General features: G+C 45.4%; 1 long non-coding RNA gene across 1 annotated transcript in view; it reads left to right on the forward strand.

The window, feature by feature from the left end:
* Positions 1-22,142, forward strand: part of LOC146821686 (uncharacterized) — a 204,746-nt gene that overhangs the window by 56,559 nt on the left and 126,045 nt on the right. The gene's annotated exons all lie outside the window — the stretch shown is intronic.

Raw genomic sequence — 22,142 nt, forward strand, 5'->3', positions numbered from 1 at the left:
ATTACATGTCCTCCAACTCAAGCAAGCGGCCTATAGGGCCCTCGTCACGGAGGCGGCCAGGGGCCTCAGTAGAGAGCAACAGGGGAGACTGTATGATGTGGGTGATAAGGCTGGTAAATTGATTGCGTGGCTGGACAAAAGGGAGAGAGCGAGTCGTGTAGTCCCGCTGATTGAGAAAACAGATGGTGTGTGTGTTACTGAACCGGAAGAAATTGTCTCCTGCTTCGCGGACTATTTCCGTGGGGTGTATTCCCCGGTGTCTTCCCGCTCTGAAGAGGATTCCCGTGCCCTGCTCAGGGATATCGCGCTGCCTTCCCTTTCGGAGGAGGACAGAGTGTCGTTGGACGCCGCTCCAACCTCCGACGAAGTCGCCCTCGCCATACGTTCGGTCGCTTCCGGCAAGGCCACGGGTCCTAATGGTCTCCCCATCGAGTTGTACAAGTTGCGACCGGATACGCTGGCCCCACATCTCCGTTCAATGTTCCTGGAGGCTCATTCGGTGGGCTCCCTCCCGCTGGACCAGCGTCTGGCTACAATCGTGGTTATCCACAAGGAGGGGAGACCTCGGGACCGGGTTACATCCTATCGGCCCATTTCGCTACTGAACGCGGAGCCCAAAATTCTCGCCAAGGTCCTGGCCAATCGGCTGGTCGGCGTGGTGGGCGAACTGGTTCACCAGGATCAGTCCGGCTTTATTCCCCATCGTAGCACGGCCCTTAACTTGCGGCGTTTGCATGGGGTGCTCGCATGTGTTCAGTACATCCGGGAGCCGGCCATTTTGGCGTCCTTGGACGCCACCATGGCGTTTGACACGCTTGAATGGCCATACATCTGGCCGATGCTTGCGAAGTTTGGCTTTGGCGCTGGGTTCATCAGTTGGGTCAAATTGCTGTATTCGGGCCCATTGGCGCAGGTGGTGGTGAACGGTAGAGTATCGGCTCCGTTCGAGCTGGGCCGGGGCACGCGGCAGGGTTGCCCCTTATCGCCGCTCCTTTTTGCGCTTGCCTTGGAGCCCCTGGCGGAGTGGCTGCGGTGGGAGCCTTCCATCCGTGGACTCCGTTGGACCCCCGAGTATGAGGACCGCGTATCCCTATACGCTGATGACATCCTTCTGTACCTAGCTTCCCCACGTAAATCACTGATAGTACTGGTTGATGTTTTGCATTCATTTGGTCGTAACTCCGGCCTTGTCATCAACTGGGCTAAATCGTGTGTGTATGTTCTCTCTGGGGAGGCTCCTATTCTCCCGCGGGGCTGTCCGATCCAGATCGCTCCGCAGGGATTTCGGTACCTGGGTGTCTTCATTACTCTGGACCCGGAGGCCCGGTATGATCGGAACTTGCTTCCCCCCCTCCTGCGCCTGAAGGAAGATGTCACGCGCTGGCGGCGCTTGCCGCTTTCGCCGCTCGGCCGGGCGGCATTGTTTAAGATGATGTCTCTGCCGCGTTTCCTGTACGCCTTGCAGAACACCATGGACCTCGTCCCAGCGCGCTACTTCCGTGAGGTGGAGAGTTTGCAGCGCCGCCTGTTCTGGGACGGGAGGCCGCGTATCGCGCTGGCGAAGCTGACGCTCCCATGGTATGACGGAGGGGTCGCCCTCCCGGATATCAAACGGTACTATTGGGCCTCCCAGCTGGCTGCGATTAATCACGGCCTGTACGGGCCCGCCTTAAACCCGGCATTCGCAATGGATAAGATGCTACTCCCGGGTGGGGACTATAATCGAGCGCTCTACTCCAGCGCGCCCGACGCTCGGCTGACCGGCCCCACGCGTGTCATGGTGCGAGTGTGGCACGCGGCCAATGTGGCGATGGGGTGGAAGGACCGTTTGACCCGGGCATCGCCACTATACGCGTCCGAGCAGTTGGGCTCCCTGTGGACCTCGAAGGGCTTTGAGAAGTGGGACATGATAGGCATCAGCAAAGTGGGGGATCTCTGGACGAGGGGAGGATTTAAAACGTTCGAGATGCTGCAGACGGAATTCCAGTTGCATGACAGGGAGTACTTTCGGTATTTGCAGATCCGTCATGCACTGGGCTCCGTCTTCCCGGACGTTGCATCCATCCCGGAGTATTCCCCCTGGAGGATAGAGTGCTGGATGGACACGTTCCGGACAGCACGATCTCACTGATCTACAACAAACTGATCAATGACCGCTCGGGATTGCTGACTGCCCTTCGTGAGGCTTGGGTTGCCGATGGACTGGAGCTGGACGACGAGGACTGGACCTCTGCGGTGGCCTCCCCGAAAGAGGTGGCCATACCGGCCCGCCTTTGCTTCGTCCAGCTCAAGATACTCCACAGAGTCTACATGACGGGGCCAAGGCTCCTGCGTATGGGTTATGCTGTGGACGGGTTGTGTAGGCGTGGGTGTGGCGCTTTGGGGACCTTTCGACATATACTGTGGGAATGCCCGGAGGTGGAGCGATTCTGGCGTGGTGTGCATGAGGTCCTGCGTGTGGTTACGCATGTGGTGCTGCTACCCGAAGCGAGGAGATGCCTGTTAAATGTGTGGGAACCTGCCGACTACTCGGCGCCACAGACGTGGTGGGTGACTCTGGGATATATGGTGGCCAAGCGTGATATTGCTCAACTGTGGGGATCCCAGAGGTCCCCGACTGTCTCGGCCTGGAAGGAACATATGGATTGGTGCATGTTTCGGGAAAAGGTGGTGTATGTGGCGAGAGGTAAGCCTGGGACATGGGTGAAAGTATGGGGCCCCTGGAACGCCTACCGAGGGGGAATTTGTGCTCCGCCGTTATTGCCCGATCCGTCGCCTGCCCCATCCCCTTAGCCGACCCATCTTCCTTGTTCCGGACATTGAGTTTACCCAGCCCTAGTCCTGATCTCTTCCCCTTCTTGATACTCCTATGGACTGGTAGGGTCCCCCTCTCAGGGGAGCACATGCTGCTATTTCGTATTGTGGATTGCCTTGTGGGTTTGTTTTTTCTGGTTGTTTTTTCAGTTTAAAATGAAACCGTACAGTGGGGTCCGGATGGGGTGGCTATCAACGCTGCTAACTCCTGTGCATCTTCCTCAGCCGCAATGCACGCTCTACAATGTGTATCATATGCTCCTTTTGTCTACTAGCGGCCGGCCGGAAGGTTGTAGGCCCATCTTTGTATATTTTTTGAGTTTTGTAATAAACGGTTTCAAAAAAAAAAAAAAAAAAAAAAAACATACAGAAAGAGCACCTAAAGTCTACCCACCCTGAGAAGAGAGCATAATATTATATCTTACGGAATACTGAAGAGCCCTGAAGAAGTCCTTTAATAGGACGAAACGCGTTGGCTACTTGTGAAGAAAAAGCATAAAGAATAAAGACGTGTGAATAATCTCATTCGGTGGAACTGATTTTTGTACTTTTAAATGTGTGCGGATCAAAACCAATCTTTGCAAAGCTTTGATGTGAATTTATTTTCACATTCTGAGAAACCATGGGGTCTTGTTTCTCTTGATCTTCGCACCATATGAAAATAATCTCCCGAGATAATAATAAGTGCGGTTATATATCCAAGACCTTGTTTGTAAATCATGTGTTACCAATCATGTCGACCTTTGGACTAAAGATAGAGCCTCTTTGTCTTGTTATGATTGTCCACCTGCTAAATTGTTTTGTTTAACAAAGTTTTATGTAACTATAAAAAAACAATAAAAACTGTCACAATGCATCGAAATTAAAAACAAGCATGAGTGTATCTTCTGCTCGGCTCTTGTCTACAGCAGCATGAATGATGCAATGGTGTGAGAAGTGAGAGAGAGAAGAATCAAGTGGTGGTGGGTCTTGGACTTGGATTAGCAGCATATTTGTGTGCCAATAACATATTCCCTATGTAGATGTAATCTCTTACTTTCAGTCCTCAGCTGCCAATGTCACAGTGAATTAACTACAGATTAAAGTCCCGGAAGCATGGCTGGCATCTTATCATGGAGAGGGTGTGACTGACTTTGGAAATGGGGAACCAAGGCCTGGATTTGTCAATCTTTCATACCATGCAATGCAGCAAAACACATTTCTGAGTTGTGTGAAAGGGAGAGGGCAGGAATACCCCATATTTAACAAATAGTGCATTCCTGTCCTCTCTTTGCACTGGCTCACAATATGCAAGGGTGCTTGCGTTGTAGGTAGAATTGATTTTGTGTATGAAGGGACAACTTACTGAACAAAAACAATCCTCTGCAGCTTTTCTTTCTTTCTACATGTGATGCTCAGAGAAAGGAAAACATGAGGAGAAATAGAGATATTCCTCCTCATTATGCCTCCTGAGACAGCCTTTTGACTCATGGTAAATCTAGGAACCCTCCAAAATCTCTGGGTGGATACTAGGTCTGGGCTAAAAATCCGTTCCACTCACGGAAATTGCGATAATTTGACATTTTCGCGTTCCTTTGGAGAGCGCGAAAATGTCAAAATTTCCGCAATCCGCATTTTACTGGAAATGTTTTGCTTGCTCGCGCTGTAAAATAATACATTCTTGTGTGCACGCGATCGCCTTACCTGAATCCCTACGTTCGCCGACAAGTTTTCCCGATCCGGTCGCGTTCTCCACGAGATGTTGGATTGTTGGTAGCCATTTGCGCTGTCTCGCGACAGTTCGCGCCCGCAGTAACATCATTAGTCGCACGATCACGTCTTTCTTCTCGCGATCATGCACCGCGAGACAAGCGAAAACAAGATGGCCGCGCCCGCGAGCAACCGCATGGGTAAGTTGGCGAGCCGCGACCACGCAGAACATACCGCGAATGGGCGGGAAAAAAACTTCTGCATCTTCGCGATATTTCCGCGTGTTTGCGGAGATTTTTAACATTTTCGTGATAATTTGCGAAAGTGAATTTTGCAAATTCCGCCCACCCCTAGTGGATACATGGGAACACCCCTGCTCCATCAATGGAATGCCTTTCCATGGTAGAGTAATGCAAGGTAGTGACTTGCGCTGCTTTGCTCTACTCCAGATTTTCAAAGCACTGCAGGGCTACACAAGGTGGTCTTGCATTGCTTCGTAAATCTGAATTTAGTGGTGTGTTGCCCTTGTGTTACCTCGCGTGACTCAAGGCCAATGCACTACTATGATAAATCTGCCCCCAAGTTCGAGTTTAGGCGTCGGTTCAACATTGATTTTAGGCAATTCACTTATTTTACTTTTTCCTGAAAATAAATAATGTAGCCTTGTATAATGTAGCTGGTGCTCATGTAAAGCTGTTCAATGCCTTTGGGTCGAGTTCACGATATAAAACTGCAAAAGATAAATAAATACATGAATAAAGAGCATCCATGTTGGAATCGGGCAAAAGTAATGGAAACAATTGCAAGACATCAAAAGAGAGCCTAGGAAAGCCCTGAAAATATGAGCAAAAAAAAAAAGGGATATTGAAAGGACCAGCTAACTGTACATAAATGGAACTTATTATACAATGACAGACCTTAAAGGCAACTCGCAAATTAACCAATAAAGCTAGCAGCAGGTATCCGAAATAGTCCCATGCTGCTTGATGAGAAATTAACAGTGGTTGGTAGATAGATTTTTATTTGATTTGATTTAGACCTCAACTGGGGTCAACAAATAAATAGTAAAAAATTATAAAACCAATTATAATATTTCAACATTAAAACAACTTTAAAAAGCTTTTAAAAAATGTATTCCGATTATACAGATGCATTAATCAGATGGCGATTTACAAAACTCGATTAAACTTTGTGCAGAGCAGATATTGTATCTAAAACAAATGGGCTTTATATACCAGCGCTGAGCCGCTACCAAGGTCGAATTTGGACAAACTAGCAACACATGTAACAAATCTTGCACTCCTCCATTACATAAGTCACAGATCCCTGTAGTACTTTCGCAATTATCCCATTTAGAAGTATAGGCCTTTAAGGGAGGAATCCCCAACCTCAATAACATTTTGGTGCGCCGGACCCTATGTTCTAAGGAAAAGCGTATATAAAGAGCAGAATTTTATATTCTATGCTGTCTACTAGATGTGCAAAGTATTTTAACTGAGAACAGTTTTCTACGTCCAGATCATGACTTATTCTTGGGCTCAAGCTCTTTAAGAAAAGCTACAAACGTGCTGGTGTCCAACATTTTGAAAAGTGAAATCGTGCAACAGGACAGGTTTAGTGCAATACTAAGATTAATATTATAAGTAGGTTACGAGGACTCATTTCTAAGAGTCTCCAATTTAAAATATACCTTAAAGATCCTAGATCAGCATGTCAACGATAATAGGCCCATCTGAGGATATTACAGATGGTCTAGCATAGGTGCTAACTAAGAAAAACTCTAAGCGTATTGCTTGGACAGGGACTGGTTGAATAATTCTGAACAGTTTGTGTATTAAGTGTCCTTCTCTTACTTTTAATGGATGCCAAGTCTTACTCGAGATATATTCTAGGGCATATGATAAAATAGGTGGTATTTTCATATGACAAAGCTCAAGCAAAGCGCAAAAATGCATAAAAAGAGTAAAATCTCTAAAGTGCGCCAACGTGGGCGTCTGCCTAAAGACCAATATGCTGAAAATGGGAGGAATTTTGTAAGGATTTAGTAAAAAATCACCTCTAGTAAGTGTATTCTTTAAGGACCTCAAAGGATTTTCGGTCTAATCACAAATGAAAGTGAAAATATTGCTTTCTCCCTCTAAACGGAACGACTTTTGTTTTAGAGATGTTTGGAACAAGAACATTTTCTTTCGCATAGCGATTTAGGGGCATTTGTATCAACATCTCCATTTGCGATTCTCAAATAGCGATTTTTTGAGAATCGCTATTTGAAAATTGCAAAACGGGATGTATTTAAAAAATCGCACAACTTTTGCGATTTCTTAAAATTCCTTAATTGCGATTAGCAAATTGCGAAATCGCAATTAAGGAATACCTTGCCATTCATTCCTATGGGCCAGGAGGCCCATAGCAATGAATGGGAAGTCCTTCTCAATTTGCGAATCGCTATTTGCTAATCGCAAATTGAGAATATTTTCAAAGGTGCAAGGGTGTCATGATGACACCCTGATGCGCCCCTGAAATCAGCATGTGTGCACATATGGCGCACATACATGCTCTAAGGGCATGTATGTGCACCACATGGCACATTGAAATATGCAAAAAAGTGCATATTTCAAAGAAATCGCAATTTGAAGTTGGTGGTAAATTGCGATTTCTTAAGGAGAAATCGCACAACTTGGGTGCGTGTTACATTGCATTTAAGAAATCGCAATTTGCGATTTCTTATATACTTACGCAAACTTAAGAAATCGCACATTTAGCGATTCCTTAAGATTGCGAGGCTGAAATGCCTCATACATCTCCTTTTGCGATTTTGTATTCGCAAACGCTGTTTTTTTGCGATTCGCAGCGTTTGCGAATACAAAATCGTTTGATACATATGCCCCATTGTGCGTTAAAGTTTCTTTGTAGGCCTATAGGTGTGAGATCTAAAATTATTACATAATCGGCATACATTAAAATATGTATATTACTGGAAGTTATTTTTGATGGAAATTATTAATTTTTAAGAAACATTCTGGGAGATCACTTACTTAGAGAGAAAATTAAATAGGGGCCAAAAGACAGCCTTGCTTTAATCCATTCCTCATAGGTATTAATTGAGTTAATTAGTGAAACATTGGTTAGTAAATATTCTGTTGTTGAAAAAAACTATGGGGCATATTGACAAGGAGGCGATAATAAATTATCGCCGCTTTAGCGGCCGTTTTCGGCCGAAAAGCGGCGATAATTTTATCGCCTAATTAGCAAAGTCACGCTAATGCGTGAAACCTTGCTTTAGCGTGGGGATTCCTAACGCCCAGCTTTGCATCTCTAATGAGATGCAAAGTGTGCGTTCCTGACCTGACAGGAGAAATGTCGCTATCATCAAGCCCCACGCTATGAAGCATAGCGTCAGGAAAAGTAGCGATAACCCCTATTATCGCTATTTTCCTTACGCCTGCTTCAGGACTGACTTAGCCATGATATCCTATGAAAGGTGGATATCATGGCTAAGTTCGTGAGTCCCTATCAACAAGCTAACGTGAGATTATCGCTGGGTTTCCAGCAATAATCTCATGTTAGGCAGTTAGCATGAAGATTTTTATCGCTGAGGAGATAAGTGTTGCTAATAGCACGCTATCTCAGCGATAAAAATCCACGTTACCCGGCGATAATTATCCTCACGCTAAGAGCACTGAGCAATAATTATTTCCAGGTGTTGCTGATATGCCCCATAGTTTTATACACCTATCTAAAAGTAGAAACGTGCTACCTATATACTTGTCTGAAATGCGATGTCAGGCCATATTTATCGCAGTCCATTTAACAGAGAAGACCATCTTCTCTTCTAAAAGTGACAGAATTCCAAAGGGAAAAGACTACCAGTAAAATACACAGAATTCTGAGTCAGACTTCCAAAGATCTGCAGCATTGCGGTGTAATAATCTTTTTTTCTCTGGAGAGGTATTTTCCAACCTCACCTGGCTGAGAGAAGCACCTGCTTTGGTACAGAAAAACATGCATCAGCATGACCTGGAAAACATGCCGAAATGGGAAACATGAAGCAGCGTAAACTGCTTCGCAATTAGTTCACAAAAAGGTAAAATATATTTTGCCCGCTCTGGGAAGAGAAATACGAGGGACAATACAAAGACCTCATATCTGCAGGCACACTTGAAATGAACGCATATTGTAGTGATCAAGTTAGCTTTTCATTGCTCACATTCAGTTTCATCTGTTAGAAGGTCACTTATGTAAATAGCCTTTATTGCCAGGCGTCAGGACCAACTTGTTAGCTTGTCTTAGGGGCATATTATCAACGGCCAACGATAATTATCGCTGGCCGTTCATAGCGATAGAAAAATTATCGCCAGCTATTGCTGAATATTATCGCCATGATAACGCTATATTTACAACGCATAGCGCTATGGCGATAATATTTCAGCGATAGCGGTGTTTTCAATGGAACATCGCTGGTTTTCCAGCGATGTTCCATTGAAAACAGCGATAACATTGCTGATAGGACCCTGTGGTCCTATCAGCATAATCCATATCCCATTAAAAGTATGCCTTAGTCAGGAATTTAACAGGTGTTAAATTCCTGAGTTAAGGCTGAGGTAGCGCGATTTTTTTTATCGCTGCACCTCCTTGTTAATATCTCGAAGCTGCCTTCACGATATTAACATGTGTTGTTTTCACAGCCTCGCCTCTTTTGCATCTCATTAGCGATGCGAGGCTGTGAAAAAACGGGCTCTACATCAAGGAAACACGCGCTAGCGTGTCCTTGATGATATTGCGATATAATTATCGCCGCTTTTCGCCCAAAAAATAAACGCTAAAGCGGCGATAATTATATCGCCAGCCCTTGCTAATATGCCCCTTAGTTCTCTTAGTTTTTTTTTTAGTGTCTCAACAGGAATCCTCGAACAATCAGCCGCCCAGGTTTAGCAAGTCCTCTTTGATGGAACGAACTTTCATTGACAAAGTCTTCCTGAAAGCTTCTACAAAAACATGAGTCAATATCTTCACAAGCATCAGTGTTTGCTATCTGCAGCAATGGTAAATCAGCAGCCTGAGGATGGGAATCCGAGGCAAAGAGACACCCGTGCAGCCATCAAATATATTGCCCATGGCTAGCTTAGTCCCTGCCTTGGCATCAGAGGTCTGAAACGCCCAGAAGCCTCTCCATTTGTGATGCACTGTGGCATCACCTGTAAAGGCAATGCAGTACACTTAATCCTACAGCTCTAAATCAGGGTGTCACCTTATCCTTTCCTATGTCGTCATAGCGTTGGGTATGTTCAGGAGCACCTGACTTTAGTTAGCTGCTGCTCAAGTCTTAATTTCAAAACCGACCCTGATTTGCACTGTGTTAAAATCTCTCATGAAGGTAAGCAGATGATGATATGCGACAAACAGGGCAATACTATCAGTCCTGGCAGGTATTCTGTGGGCTTGATGTCTGTTTTATAGTTTGCAGTCCTTGCAAATGACATCTCCAAAGTCCTAAGTGCAACATAGCTATTTGAGTGTTTTGCTCATCAAGTAATTCCAACGAAGCAGCCTCTTCTGTGACATACAGTATCCGCTTGAGAGATTTATTTTCCAGATACTGCTGTATGTGTACTGAATGATACTCCTCTTAGACTGAATTAAATGTATTTGAGAGGTGTATAGTCAAGCCTTACATTCAAGTCCCCAATTCTGTGTCAGGTGGAACAAAACTACTATTCAAATTTCGCTCCTCCTGATTCTGTGTTTGTAGTTTATTCAGCAAGTTGCATGAGGCTTTGGCTCAGCATCAGTCAATCGCATGCCCCATTGTTGTTTTATGAGTACAAAAAATATGAGAAAGCTAAAACAAATTAGAAATGTATATGGCATTATATTGTAATTAATAACAAAGAAGGCTTTAATCGTGCACAATACAAAAGATTGTGAATTTGTTGAAACTGTCTGTCCGGAAGTATCTTTCCATGACTAACAGATGAGACATTACAAGACAAGTCTGCAGTGTGTTTTTGCAGAAATGTGAATGTTCTTGTATTGTTATATTTTATACGGTGCTTCCTTTCCAGGATGAATTATGTGCAAGAAACTGTTGTGCATAGAAAGGAATTAATGGAATATATTTCAAAGTTGTTATTTTCCTTCTGGTACAATGTTACTTGAATATAATGAATGCCCAAACAAAACATCATAGTATAATATATGTGTATTATAGAAAGACACAGTGTCCAGATGGAATGTGTTAGACTTGGCCCTTTTGGAAGGTTCACCCCGAAACTTTTTGCATTCTCCTAGCCTTTTTCTGTAACCTGGTGTTGGTGATTTTAGACCTCTGAGCACTTTAGCAATGGGGTCCAGTGTAAAGTGTGTGTGCTCTCTGTGTATGTGTGGTAAGATGGGCCTGCCCTCCCATAGGAATGCATGGGGGATATGTGTGTCCCTGGTAGTTCCTGATGTGAGAGGAGTGCAGGTTCGAGTTTAGTATGTGCGGACTAGTGAGAATAAATGCTGCGCAATGGTGTGCGCAGATTTATGGTGACTGGTGGAGAAGTGCCACTTCTAGAAGTTGGCATGTTTGTGTACTGTGTGTCTGCCTGCCTGATGTGGAGTGCATGTCTGGCTTGTGATTGACAGGAGCTGAGAGGGCTGGGGAATTCCAGGAGCCAGGGTGAGTCTGCCCGTGGTGAATGGAGAGATCTGCATGTAGATGGGAGGAAGGAGTTGCACCTGGGACCGGAATAGGGCTGTGCCTTCCCTCCACAATGCTGGCTCCACCCCCTATGGTGCGTCTGATGTCCCTGGCCTGTCCTGTGAATAGAAGAGAGGAGCTGAGCAAAACAAAGTGCTCAAGCGCTCCTGAACCAGTTGTATCTGGTTCTCCCCTTGCCCTACAGTTGTAGACAAAGGGAAATGTGTGTATAAAAGAAGGGGCTGTGACCCCAGAAAAATTTTCTGCTTTGGATCCTTTACTTTACAAAAAATACTGAGAGTCTAATGTTCCGTATACACACAACACTAACAAACTAGGCAAATGAGACCTCAAAACCGACTACAATGAATAACATAACAAAAGTATAATTCCCATCACCCACCAAAGGTGGCTTATCATCATCTGGGAATTCAGGACTGAGCTGAGAGGACCAACCACTCTGATGGTAATGGTGGTCATTCAGTTGTCCCAGTAGTGAAAACAAACGGTGGGGTGATGGTTGCAGTGCAAGAAATAAACAAAAGAGTGCTATTAAAAATGGCTATCCAGATGCTATAAATTTTATTCTGGCGCTATCGTGATGCCATTAATAAAACCTGTGCGTAAACAGCTTAACAGATAACTGTTGGATCGATGGTCTACATGTTTCGGCTACTGGACCTTGAGTCCAAGCTCTCATCAGGACCCAAATACGCTACTGCAAAAAGTGATAAACAATACAAACAAGAAAAATAGAGATTTCCACCAAATAGGTATACCATACAACCTGGTCTGCTCTGTATGTTCCAATGGAACTGTTACAGGTTAGGAACCTAAATGTGAATCAAATGGAAGGAGGTTCAGCTAAGTGTTAGTGGCAATACAGAACATATGTGTAAAAACATTGTGTGTATTATCATTTGTCATAATCATAGTGTTTACATGACTTGAAGTAAAGTTAGTACTTAAACTGTGCACTTACCCAGATGATTATGGGCATGCACCTCACCTCGCCTGGCATCTGCTCAGGATATTGAGGCACCGCTCTACAAAAGGGAATTTCAGGTATACTTATTTAGTATTAATCCCAGTGGACATGATATGTTCAGAACACCAGAACTACCAGAAATAATCTTTTGAGCGTTAAGCTAGACAAGTGTAAAAACAAGGCAGAGTGTTGGTCTTAAAAACAGAGCAAGTGGAACACCTCTCTGTCAGATCTTCCGTGAAAAACAATAACCGCATCTTAATGCCAAGAGCAACAGTGTTTATCCGTGTGTATAGGGTGAAACACTGTTGTACATCTTAAAGAAACAGAACTGTCTTAAGTTATGCAAATCCGAAATAGATTTGCCGTTTGTCAAGGTCCATGAGGCATGGATTTAAAAGAGCCTCCTCCAATCTTATGGCAACTGGGTCGAGATACTAAAGTGAACATTTATCACAAAGAGTTACAGAAACATGCTGATATTGACGCGCAAACGCGCGACGTTCCGATGTTGTAATTTATCGGGTATTTGGAAGTAAAAGATAGCAGCACTCACCTGTCCGTCGGTACCCCGCTCTGTCTTCTGAGCTAAAAGGGGAGGTACTCGACGGACAACGCTCGCGCCGTAATAACGCATGAGGATGCGTCGAGACGTCACGACGTTAAAAGCACTTCCGAGTCAGTATCACAAAACGTATTGAAGGCAAGCCAGCATAATGCTGGAGGTGGCTGGGAAATGTAGTTTCATGTGGCCAAAGTGTAATTTACATAGTTGAACGTAACTCGAACATTGAAAAAACACCAATGGTGAGTTTTTAAAAACCTAAACTAACATTCAGGACGATATTAAAGCACCCAAACATGAAATAGGTGACAAAAAATGTAAAAGATGACCACGGAAGTTATGTGAATAGTAGAAAATAATGCTACTACACTTATGTACATATCAAAATTACGGATGGAATGTAATGCTGAGTGCCTGTTGTGATCTGACATAGATGGATGTGAGACATAGAGACAGATGGAGGGTCAGATGTCTCGTCTCACTAAAGTGACGACCACGGAATTTCGTCGTTCAGGCCAGAAATGTCACTTTTAAGTTTGAAAACCCACTTCTGTTCTTTTTGGAACAGGAATTTGGTGATATCTGTGACATGGGCTGGAATAAACGGTTGTTCTAAGACCAGCCATCTCAAGTCTTCTGGTTTATGTTTAAGTGACAGGAAATGATTGGTAAGTTTTGTGGCCTGTTTATTCCGTCTGATCGTGCTCTTGTGCTCATTTATGCGTGTCTTCACCTTGCGTGTGGTCATGCCCACGTAACGCAAGGAGCAAGGACAAGTAATTAGATATATAACCTTGTCTGTGTTGCAGTTGGTGTGTTTCTTGAGGACCCAGGGGATGCCAGTACCTATATCAATCATCTTAGTGGCCTGTGTCTGTGGACATGCTGCACATTGGCCACATGGGAAATGACCCTGGACCGGGGGCAAATCCCATAAGGTATTGATGTTGGTTGAGACTTTGGTTTTCGGTCTGGTGTGGACAAGACTATCTCTGAGATTGGTACCTCTTTTAAAAGAGAAAAGAGGATAAGGCAAATTCTCACTGCCTATATTTAAGACCCGCCAGTGTTTGCGCACCGTTTTCTGTACTTGGTTAGACCAAGTGCTAAAAGTGTTGACAAACGTCATTCTAGACAGAGGAGGCTTAGGCACGGGAGGTTCAATTAGAGCTCCTCGGTTATTGTTCGAGGCTCTTTTCCAAGCCCTTTTCACTAGGCGCTTCGGATATTGTCTATCTCTCAGTTGACTGGAGAGATCTTCTGCATGCTGATTGAAAGTGCTGGTATCGGAACAATTTCTGCGAATACGCAGAAACTGTCCAACTGGCAGGTTTTCCCGAAGGGATCTGGGATGATGGCTGTTGAAGCTCAAAAGTGAGTTTTTAGAGAGGGGTTTTCTGTAAAGTTCACTGCCAAGTGTGCCCTCATTCAGGAAGATCACTATGTCTAGGAAAGGCAAACGATTTTTATCAGAAGTCACTGTGAACCGCAGGTAGTTATTCCTCGAGTTCAGCCAAGCATGAAAATCAAGGAGTGATGACAGAGAACCTTGCCAGACCACCAGAATATCATCAATATACCTCTTCCAGACTTTGATCTGATCTCGAAATGGATTAGTCTGAATGAGGATATTGTTCTGCTCAAAGAGATGGACATACAGGTTAGCCAGGCTGGGAGCAAAAATGCTCCCCATAGATGTGCCCGAGACTTGAAGGTATATAGTCTCCTCGAATTTGAAAAAGTTTTCCATCATAGCCAGCCTGGCCAAGTCCATGGTGAAATGCACCGGTGTTATTGAGTCCAAATCTCTTGTGTCCAATAGGCTCTCAATTGCTTGTAAAGTTTCTATTTGTGGAATCGAGGTATACAAAGATTCCACATCAAAACTAACTAGGAGATCGGTTGCTACATCATAGCTGATGTCGGGAAGCAAACGTAGGACATCCTTGGTGTCTTGCAAATAAGTTGGCATTTCCTTGACAAGTGGGCGAAGGAAAAAGTCAACAAAAGTTGAGAGAGGTTCCAAAAGGGAACCTATCCCAGAAATGATAGGTCGTCCTGGGGTGGGTTTTTGGTTCTTATGTATTTTTGGTAATACATAGAAGTGTGGCATCACAGGGTGTGTTGGTGTCAAGAAGCGAGCTTCCTGCTCTGTGATCCAACCAGCTGTTTTCGCATCCTCAACCAGGGCGAGAATTTCTCTAGTGAGTCTAGGGGTGGGATCTTCAGTCAAACGTTTATATGACCTAGGGTCATCAAGTTGTTTTAGACATTCCCTACGGTAGTCCTCAATATCTAGAATGACAATAGCACCACCCTTATCGGCCGGTTTAATAATGATGGATTCATCATTGGCCAGCATAGTGAGGGCTTGTTTTTCACTCTTGCACAGATTGTGGTAGATTTTCTCTTTTCTAGACCCTAGACCAGTGATGTCATGAATAACCGCTTGTTCAAACACTTTAACTCGATCAGGTATTAAGTGAGTTGGAGGGTTAAACGTGGATGGTAATTTGAGACCTGTATTCTTATCAGAAGAGTCATCCGGGGATGTAGAGAGTTCCCTGTCTTTGAAGAAGAAGTGTAAACGGATTTTCCGAAAGAATTTGGCCATTTCAACTCTGAGTTGGAACAAATCTCCCTTATTGGTTGGGACATAGCCCAAACCTTTGTTTAGGACCTGTAATTCAAGAGATGTTAGAGTCCTAGTACTCAAATTCACGACTAGATCGTTGTGTCCGTGCTGGTCCCTGGTTGTGGTTGTGGTTGCCCTTTCCTGCTGCGGGTGTTGGGCAGTTGTTGGTCCATCTGCCAATGTACCTGCGGCTGCCCTCTCCTTTTGCCTCTGCTTAGTCCACGGCCTACCCCTAAAAAAGGCATTTGTCCGAGGAATGAAGGGGGTGGTGCTGCAAAAGGGGGAATGTGTTGGGTAAAGGGGGGAATTTGATACCCCCAAGGAACTGGTGGCCACCATGGTCCTCCTGATTGATAAGGATTTAGCATACCTCGTCTTTGGTAAGGACGAGACTGTTGTCCTCCTCCTCTCCTAGGTGGTTGCACATTATTTTCAGTCTCTGAATCAGTGGAGTAAACATCAGATCCTGACGAGGAGTAGTTAGAACCGTATCTTCTCCCTTTCTTGTTAAACTGTGGTGGAACATATTGCTCACTAGTGTAGGGATAGACTTTCTCCAGAGAGAAGCGTGCCAGGTCTTTCTTAAACTTCTCTATTTTCGTCAAAAGGATCGTGTCTTTGTGTTGCTTATTGGATTTATTTGTTTCTTCTTGTGTGGTGTTTGTGACTGAAGATAAAGAATCTAGAATACTAGGGTTAGTGCTAAGTATAATTCCCATCACCCACCAAAGGTGGCTTATCATCATCTGGGAATTCAGCTCAGTCCTGAATTCCCAGATGATGATAAGCCACCTTTGGTGGGTGATGGGAATTATACTTTTGTTATGTTATTCATTGTAGTCGGTTTTGAGGTCTCATTTGCCTAGTTTGTTAGTGTTGTGTGTATACGGAACATTAGACCCTCAGTATTTTTTGTAAAGTATATATGGATTAGGGGATTTATACTGTAGCAGGTCTTTAAACTGTCCCTTGGACCCTCCTCCACTTTCACACCTTGTGAGAATCCTCTGTATTCTGCTTTGGATCCTAACAGGAGGGGGCTTGCTGCTGGTGGGGCCCAGGAGGGACTGCCATGAGGGCTGCCTCCTTGCTGGAGGGCCCTGTGTGCTGGCCCTTGGGCCCTACATTGCCCCCCAGAGGTCTCCAGGACCTTTTGGTTGCTGTCCAAGCGCCTTGTGAGCGCTTTGCTCTTAATTGTCAAGGAGCGCTGGGCTTTGATTAGAGTGCTTCCCTTGTTTTGCTGAGCGCTACATTTTTATGCCTTTTGTTGCCTCTAGCGCCTTGGGAGCGCTAGATTTCAGGTTGCCAGCTGGAGTCTTTGCAGCGCTGTGCTGCAATGTGGGACTACCCCGCATTGATCGCTATCTCGCGGGTGCCACCCCCCATACTGGTGCACTTTTATTTAATGCACGGGTACCCACCCCGCGACTTGACTTTTTATCTTAAATTACGGGAGCCCACCCCGCGTTATGATTATTTTTAAATAGCGGGTGCCCACCCCGCGTTTGGAGCTTGATTGCGGGTGCCTACCCCGCGTTATGATTATTTTTGAATGGTGGGTGCCCACCCCACATTATGGTGCTTTGTAGAGAGGGCGGGTGCCCACCCCGCATTCACAGAAGGAATCACCGCCATGGCCCGGGAAGAGGAGCGCCGGAAGCAGAAGTCCGGCCATCCGCCTGGTTGTGGGCGGGGCCAGCAACGCAAGCCGGAGCCTCGCGGGCTCCACTTCCGCTTTCCCCGGCCGGGAAAAAAGCCGCGCAGAGCCTCGCGGGCTCTTGCCTGCAGAACCCGGTCCCTGGTGTTGCCGGTGTGTGGGGCTCTCATAGTGAGGAGAGAGCCCCGCGGATTCCCTGCGCCAGCCTGAGCGGAGTCCCGGGTCCCGACAGGGGACCTGGGTGAAGAGGAGACCGGGAGAGGCACCAGTGAGTGCCGGTAAGTGGGGGCTCGAGTTTTGTGGTTCTAATCGAGGGCCAGTGTACAGAGTCCCTCTCCTGAGTGGCCCCGCCTGACAGAGGGCCGCTCCAGTGATGCCAGGCATTCCGTGCGTAGAGCCCCCGGGGAAGGAGTACATCGGGGCACATTGTGGGTGCCCATGCCGTCACCCAGAGGTGTTTCACAGCTGCCCCACTCGCTAGAGGGCAGCTCCAATGATAAGGGGGCATAATTATCTTCAGAGCCCCGTGTGGCTCCAACAATGGGGCACGTTTATTTAAAAGCCCCGTGGGGGCCAGAGGGCACTGGGTGCCGGGTCCCTAGTGCAATTTACAGCTGCCCCACTGGTTAGAGGGCAGCTGCCACATTCCATGGGCATGGTTTGTTTCAGCGCCAGTGCGCTCCACAGTGCTTTGGGGCAAGTTGTTCTTCTTAATGGCGCATAGTTATTTCAGGAGCCCGTGCGCTCAATGGGGGCATGTTTGTTTTCACAGCCAGATGGCTCCAACGTTGGACACATTGATTTCAAGGGCCACTGAGAGCCCCAGCCTCATATGTAACTTTCCCAGCTGCCCAGCAAGTAGTGGGCAGCCGCACCATTTAGGCTCAATTCCTGAGAGGGACAGAAGTGGCACGGAGGTGCCAGGCCTTCCCCAGCTGTGCAGCAATTAGTGCCAGCTGCTACGTTTAGGCCAGCGTGAAGTGCACACCCTTGACTTTCGCTGCATAGGCAGCGCGCCCTGACTTTTGGGACACAGGGCATTTGAGCCCCTCTTTGGGATGGCCAGTTGGCCAGGGGGAGGTTTGTAGGGTGCCAGGCCCTAATGTGATTATGGTGCTAGGAAATGTAATTCATGTAGTATGTTTTACGCACCCTGTGTTATACCTCCAAATGTGGTCTTTTATGATTATTAGGTTGTTTTGCATATCATGGTTTATGCTAGTGAGATTATGTCCCTCTGTGTGATTTATGCCCCTAATGTGAGTTGCGCTTAGGAGGTTAAGGTCTAATGTGTTTAGACTTGTGAGAGGATTGCATAATGTGTTTATGCTGGTGATGTTGGCGCTGAATATAATTTGCGCCTGATGTGATGCTGTGCATAATTTAGTTTATGTTACAGGCTGATGCTAAGTACAGTGATTACTAGTGTTTACTGGTTGTACGTTATGATCTGTTTTACTTTTACTAAGTTCGCTGTGTGATGGTTCTGACAGTGGTACATGTGGCCCTGTCATGTGTACATAATCCCTTGTAAATTTTGCCCAGTGCCTGTTGGCACAGTGTATATTATGTGTGTTACTATTCTAATGTGTTATGAGAATTCAAAAGCTATTTTTGATATAACCTTGTGTGGAGTTCCTTTTGTGGTGTGCCTGGGATGTTGTTGCTGTGTGCGTGCGCAAATGCTTTACACATTGCCACCGGGATAAGCCTGACTGCTCGTGCCAAGCTACCAAGGGGGTGAGCAGGGGTTATCTTTGGCGTGTAACTCCCTTGCTCTGACTAGAGAGGTGGTTTCTGCCTGGCTGTGGCGGAAGCCTTAGCCAACCAAAAATCCCATTTCTAACAGAATGGAATAGAAAATGTTGCCATTTTCATGTTACGTTACTGAAGTTGTTTCCTGTTGAGGGGCGTGGCTTGGATGCAGAAGATGGCGGTCACGTGAGCGAGAAGCTCCACTCCAGCCCAACATTAATCCTGAATAATTAGCCTGTCAAAAAGTGAGTTTAGGGACCCCTTGCAGGGCCCCCTTCAAGCAGTGGCCTACAGTTGGTGGCCAAAGGGGCACCTATTTTGCCACCCTGTTGATGCCTGCAGCGTGTGGCAGGCACCCTGAGGTTCCAGCCACGTGGTGCAGGGATGAACACAACCTTCCATTTCCATATGTGAGCTTGTGCTATGGCCGGTTTAAGGCCGTAGCATATGCTCCCATATGAAATGGGCTTATGGCCGTAGCACATGCTCCCAGAGGGAAACATGAATATACAACTGCACCATGTGCAGTTGAATCATAATTAGGCGGATGGGACCACTGACCGGAGGATGGTCGAACCCATTTCCATGACAGTCTAGGGCAGGCACAAGTCCACCCAACATTGTAATAAGCCTGTTAGACACCCACTCACCCACTCACACACTCACTGACAGATCCAATCAAACACTGACTCAGATGCTCACACACCCACTCACAGATGCACTCAGATACCCATTCATACACTCATATACCCACTCACAGACACATACAGCCACTCACACAGCCACCCACAGACCCATTCAGACACTCATGCACACTTTCGCAGATCCACTCAGAGAGTAACACACCCACTCACAGACCACCTCATGCGCTCACTCACAGACTGACTCACACAGTCATGAAGGTACTTTCAAACACACTGAGACACTGTAACACTCAATCACAGACCCACTCAGACACTCATGCATTCACTCAGATACCCATTTACAGACCCACACATTTATGCTCAACGCACCCACTTACATACCCAGTGAGACACTTATGCCACAACTCCCAGACCCACACAGACACTTACACACCAATTCACATACCCATTGAGCCACTCACACACTAAATCGAGATAATCATCCTTTCACTCACACACTCACTGTCAAAGGCTACAGGTTACCGTTAGGAAATAAAATAAAAATAAACCTTAGAAATTCACTTAAAAAACCAAAGGTTACAATTACGTTATAGTTAGGAACCAACATTAAAAAAAAAATCTAAGAAATTAACTAAAAAGACAAAGGTTACTGGGACATTATAGTAAGTAAACAGAATTTAAAAACCCTTAGAAATTCACAGTACAAAAACAAATGTTACAAGGTCATTATAGTCAGGCTCAGATTTCACTTGTACAAATCATGTGAAATTCAGCAGGTATAGTTACCTGAACTGACTATACGTGCACACAATGCACTGCTTATGACCTCACATATTACAACACTCTTGACTTGATCAGTGACATCACTAATGACATCACTTCCGACATCATCCACACAAACACTTACACACATCCTCGATCCCCTATATAATATCTTTTACACCCACTGGCATACCCACACAACCACTCAAATACCTATTCATACACCCATACAACTACTCTCACACCCAGTCACTCATCCATAGAGCTACTCACACACCCACTCACTCACTCATACAGCCCCTCATATAACCACTCAGTCAACCATACAGCTACTCATACAACAAGTAACTCACACATGCATCCACTCACACAGTTACACACTTACCCATACAACTATTTACACACCCAATTATTCACCTACACAGTCATTTGCACACCCACTCACTCACCCTTTCAACCTCTCAACACAGCCATTCACTCACCCATATAACCACTCACACACTCACATACCCACAGAACCACCTACATACCCATTCACACATGCATTCAAGCACTCAGACATCCACTCACTCACCCATACAGACATTCACACATATACTCACTCTCTAATACAGCCACTAACACACCAACCCACTTAATCAAACATTCACTGAACATGCCACTCACTCAGAGAGCCATTTAGATACACAGTCACTCACGTATATAACCATTCAGACATCCACTTACTCATCCATACAGTCCCTCACAAACACGCTAACCCACCCATGCAGCCACTCACACAGCCACTCACTCAACAATTCATCCATTCACACAGGCACTCACTCACACACAGGTACTATTACACTCATACAACCACTCATATACCCACTCATACAGCTTTACACATACTCAGATATAGACAGTCCAAAAGCCACTCACAAAATATATGTTAGTTGCATAATCACTCATAGGCAGTGCACCTAATAGGTAAACTTTGTAGTAGCTTAGTATATATGTTTGACAATCATAACCTCTTACTTATAATCACTGGATGATGTCATCAGTGATGTCATTTGAGATGTCATCAGCGATGGCACTGACCATGCCATGAGTGATGTAATATGTGAGATCATAAGCAGTGCATTGCTGGGGTATTTGTTTAGTTAGCTCAGCTAACTATAACTGCTGAACTTCTCTGCTTTTGTATAAGGGAAATGTGAGCCTAACTATAACATCCCTGTAACCTTTTTTTTCAGTGAATTTCTATCTTTTTTAAATTTTATTTCCTAACTATAACATCCTTGTAACCTTTGTTTTTACAGTGAATTTCTAATGTTTCATTTTGATTTGATTTCCTAACTGTTGCCTGTAACCATTGAGAGTGAGTGAATGAGTGTCTCAGTGGGTGTATGAGTGAGTGTGCAGAGTATTACTCTGCCACCCATAATTATGTCCCCTTTGGTACTGAGAGTAGTTGGGGGCCAAGAACCCATCCTGTTACGACCAGTAAGTCTCTGACAGCGCGATTGCTGAGACCTTGTTGAAGCCCCTGCCACCTTTCAACCACTCTGCAAATGTGTCTCCTGGCACACTACTGGTTAGGGGATGAAGTCCCCTTGGCTGCTGAGGGTCCTTGGGGGTGAAGAACCCCTATCATTGCCACCAGTTAGTACTCACAGCGAGATTATCCCCACACCTTTTCTCAATCACTCTGCAACCCCCCTCATGGGGCACTACTGGTTGGCTGCTGAGTGTTCTGCCTCTTTCTGCTTGTTTCACACCTTTATTTGACCTCTTTCTGCTCAGTGCTGACCTTTATTCTGCTTCTTTTTGTTAATTTCTGACCTTTATAAGTACTCTTTCTGCTCATTTCTCAACTTTATTTTTCCTATTTCTGCTTGTTTCTGACCTTTATTCTGCCTTTGTTTGCTCATTTCTCACCATCATCTTGTCTCTTTCTGCTCATTGCTGA

The sequence above is a fragment of the Triturus cristatus genome, chromosome 6, assembly GCF_964204655.1.
Source record: "Triturus cristatus chromosome 6, aTriCri1.1, whole genome shotgun sequence".
Taxonomy (NCBI): domain Eukaryota; kingdom Metazoa; phylum Chordata; class Amphibia; order Caudata; family Salamandridae; genus Triturus; species Triturus cristatus.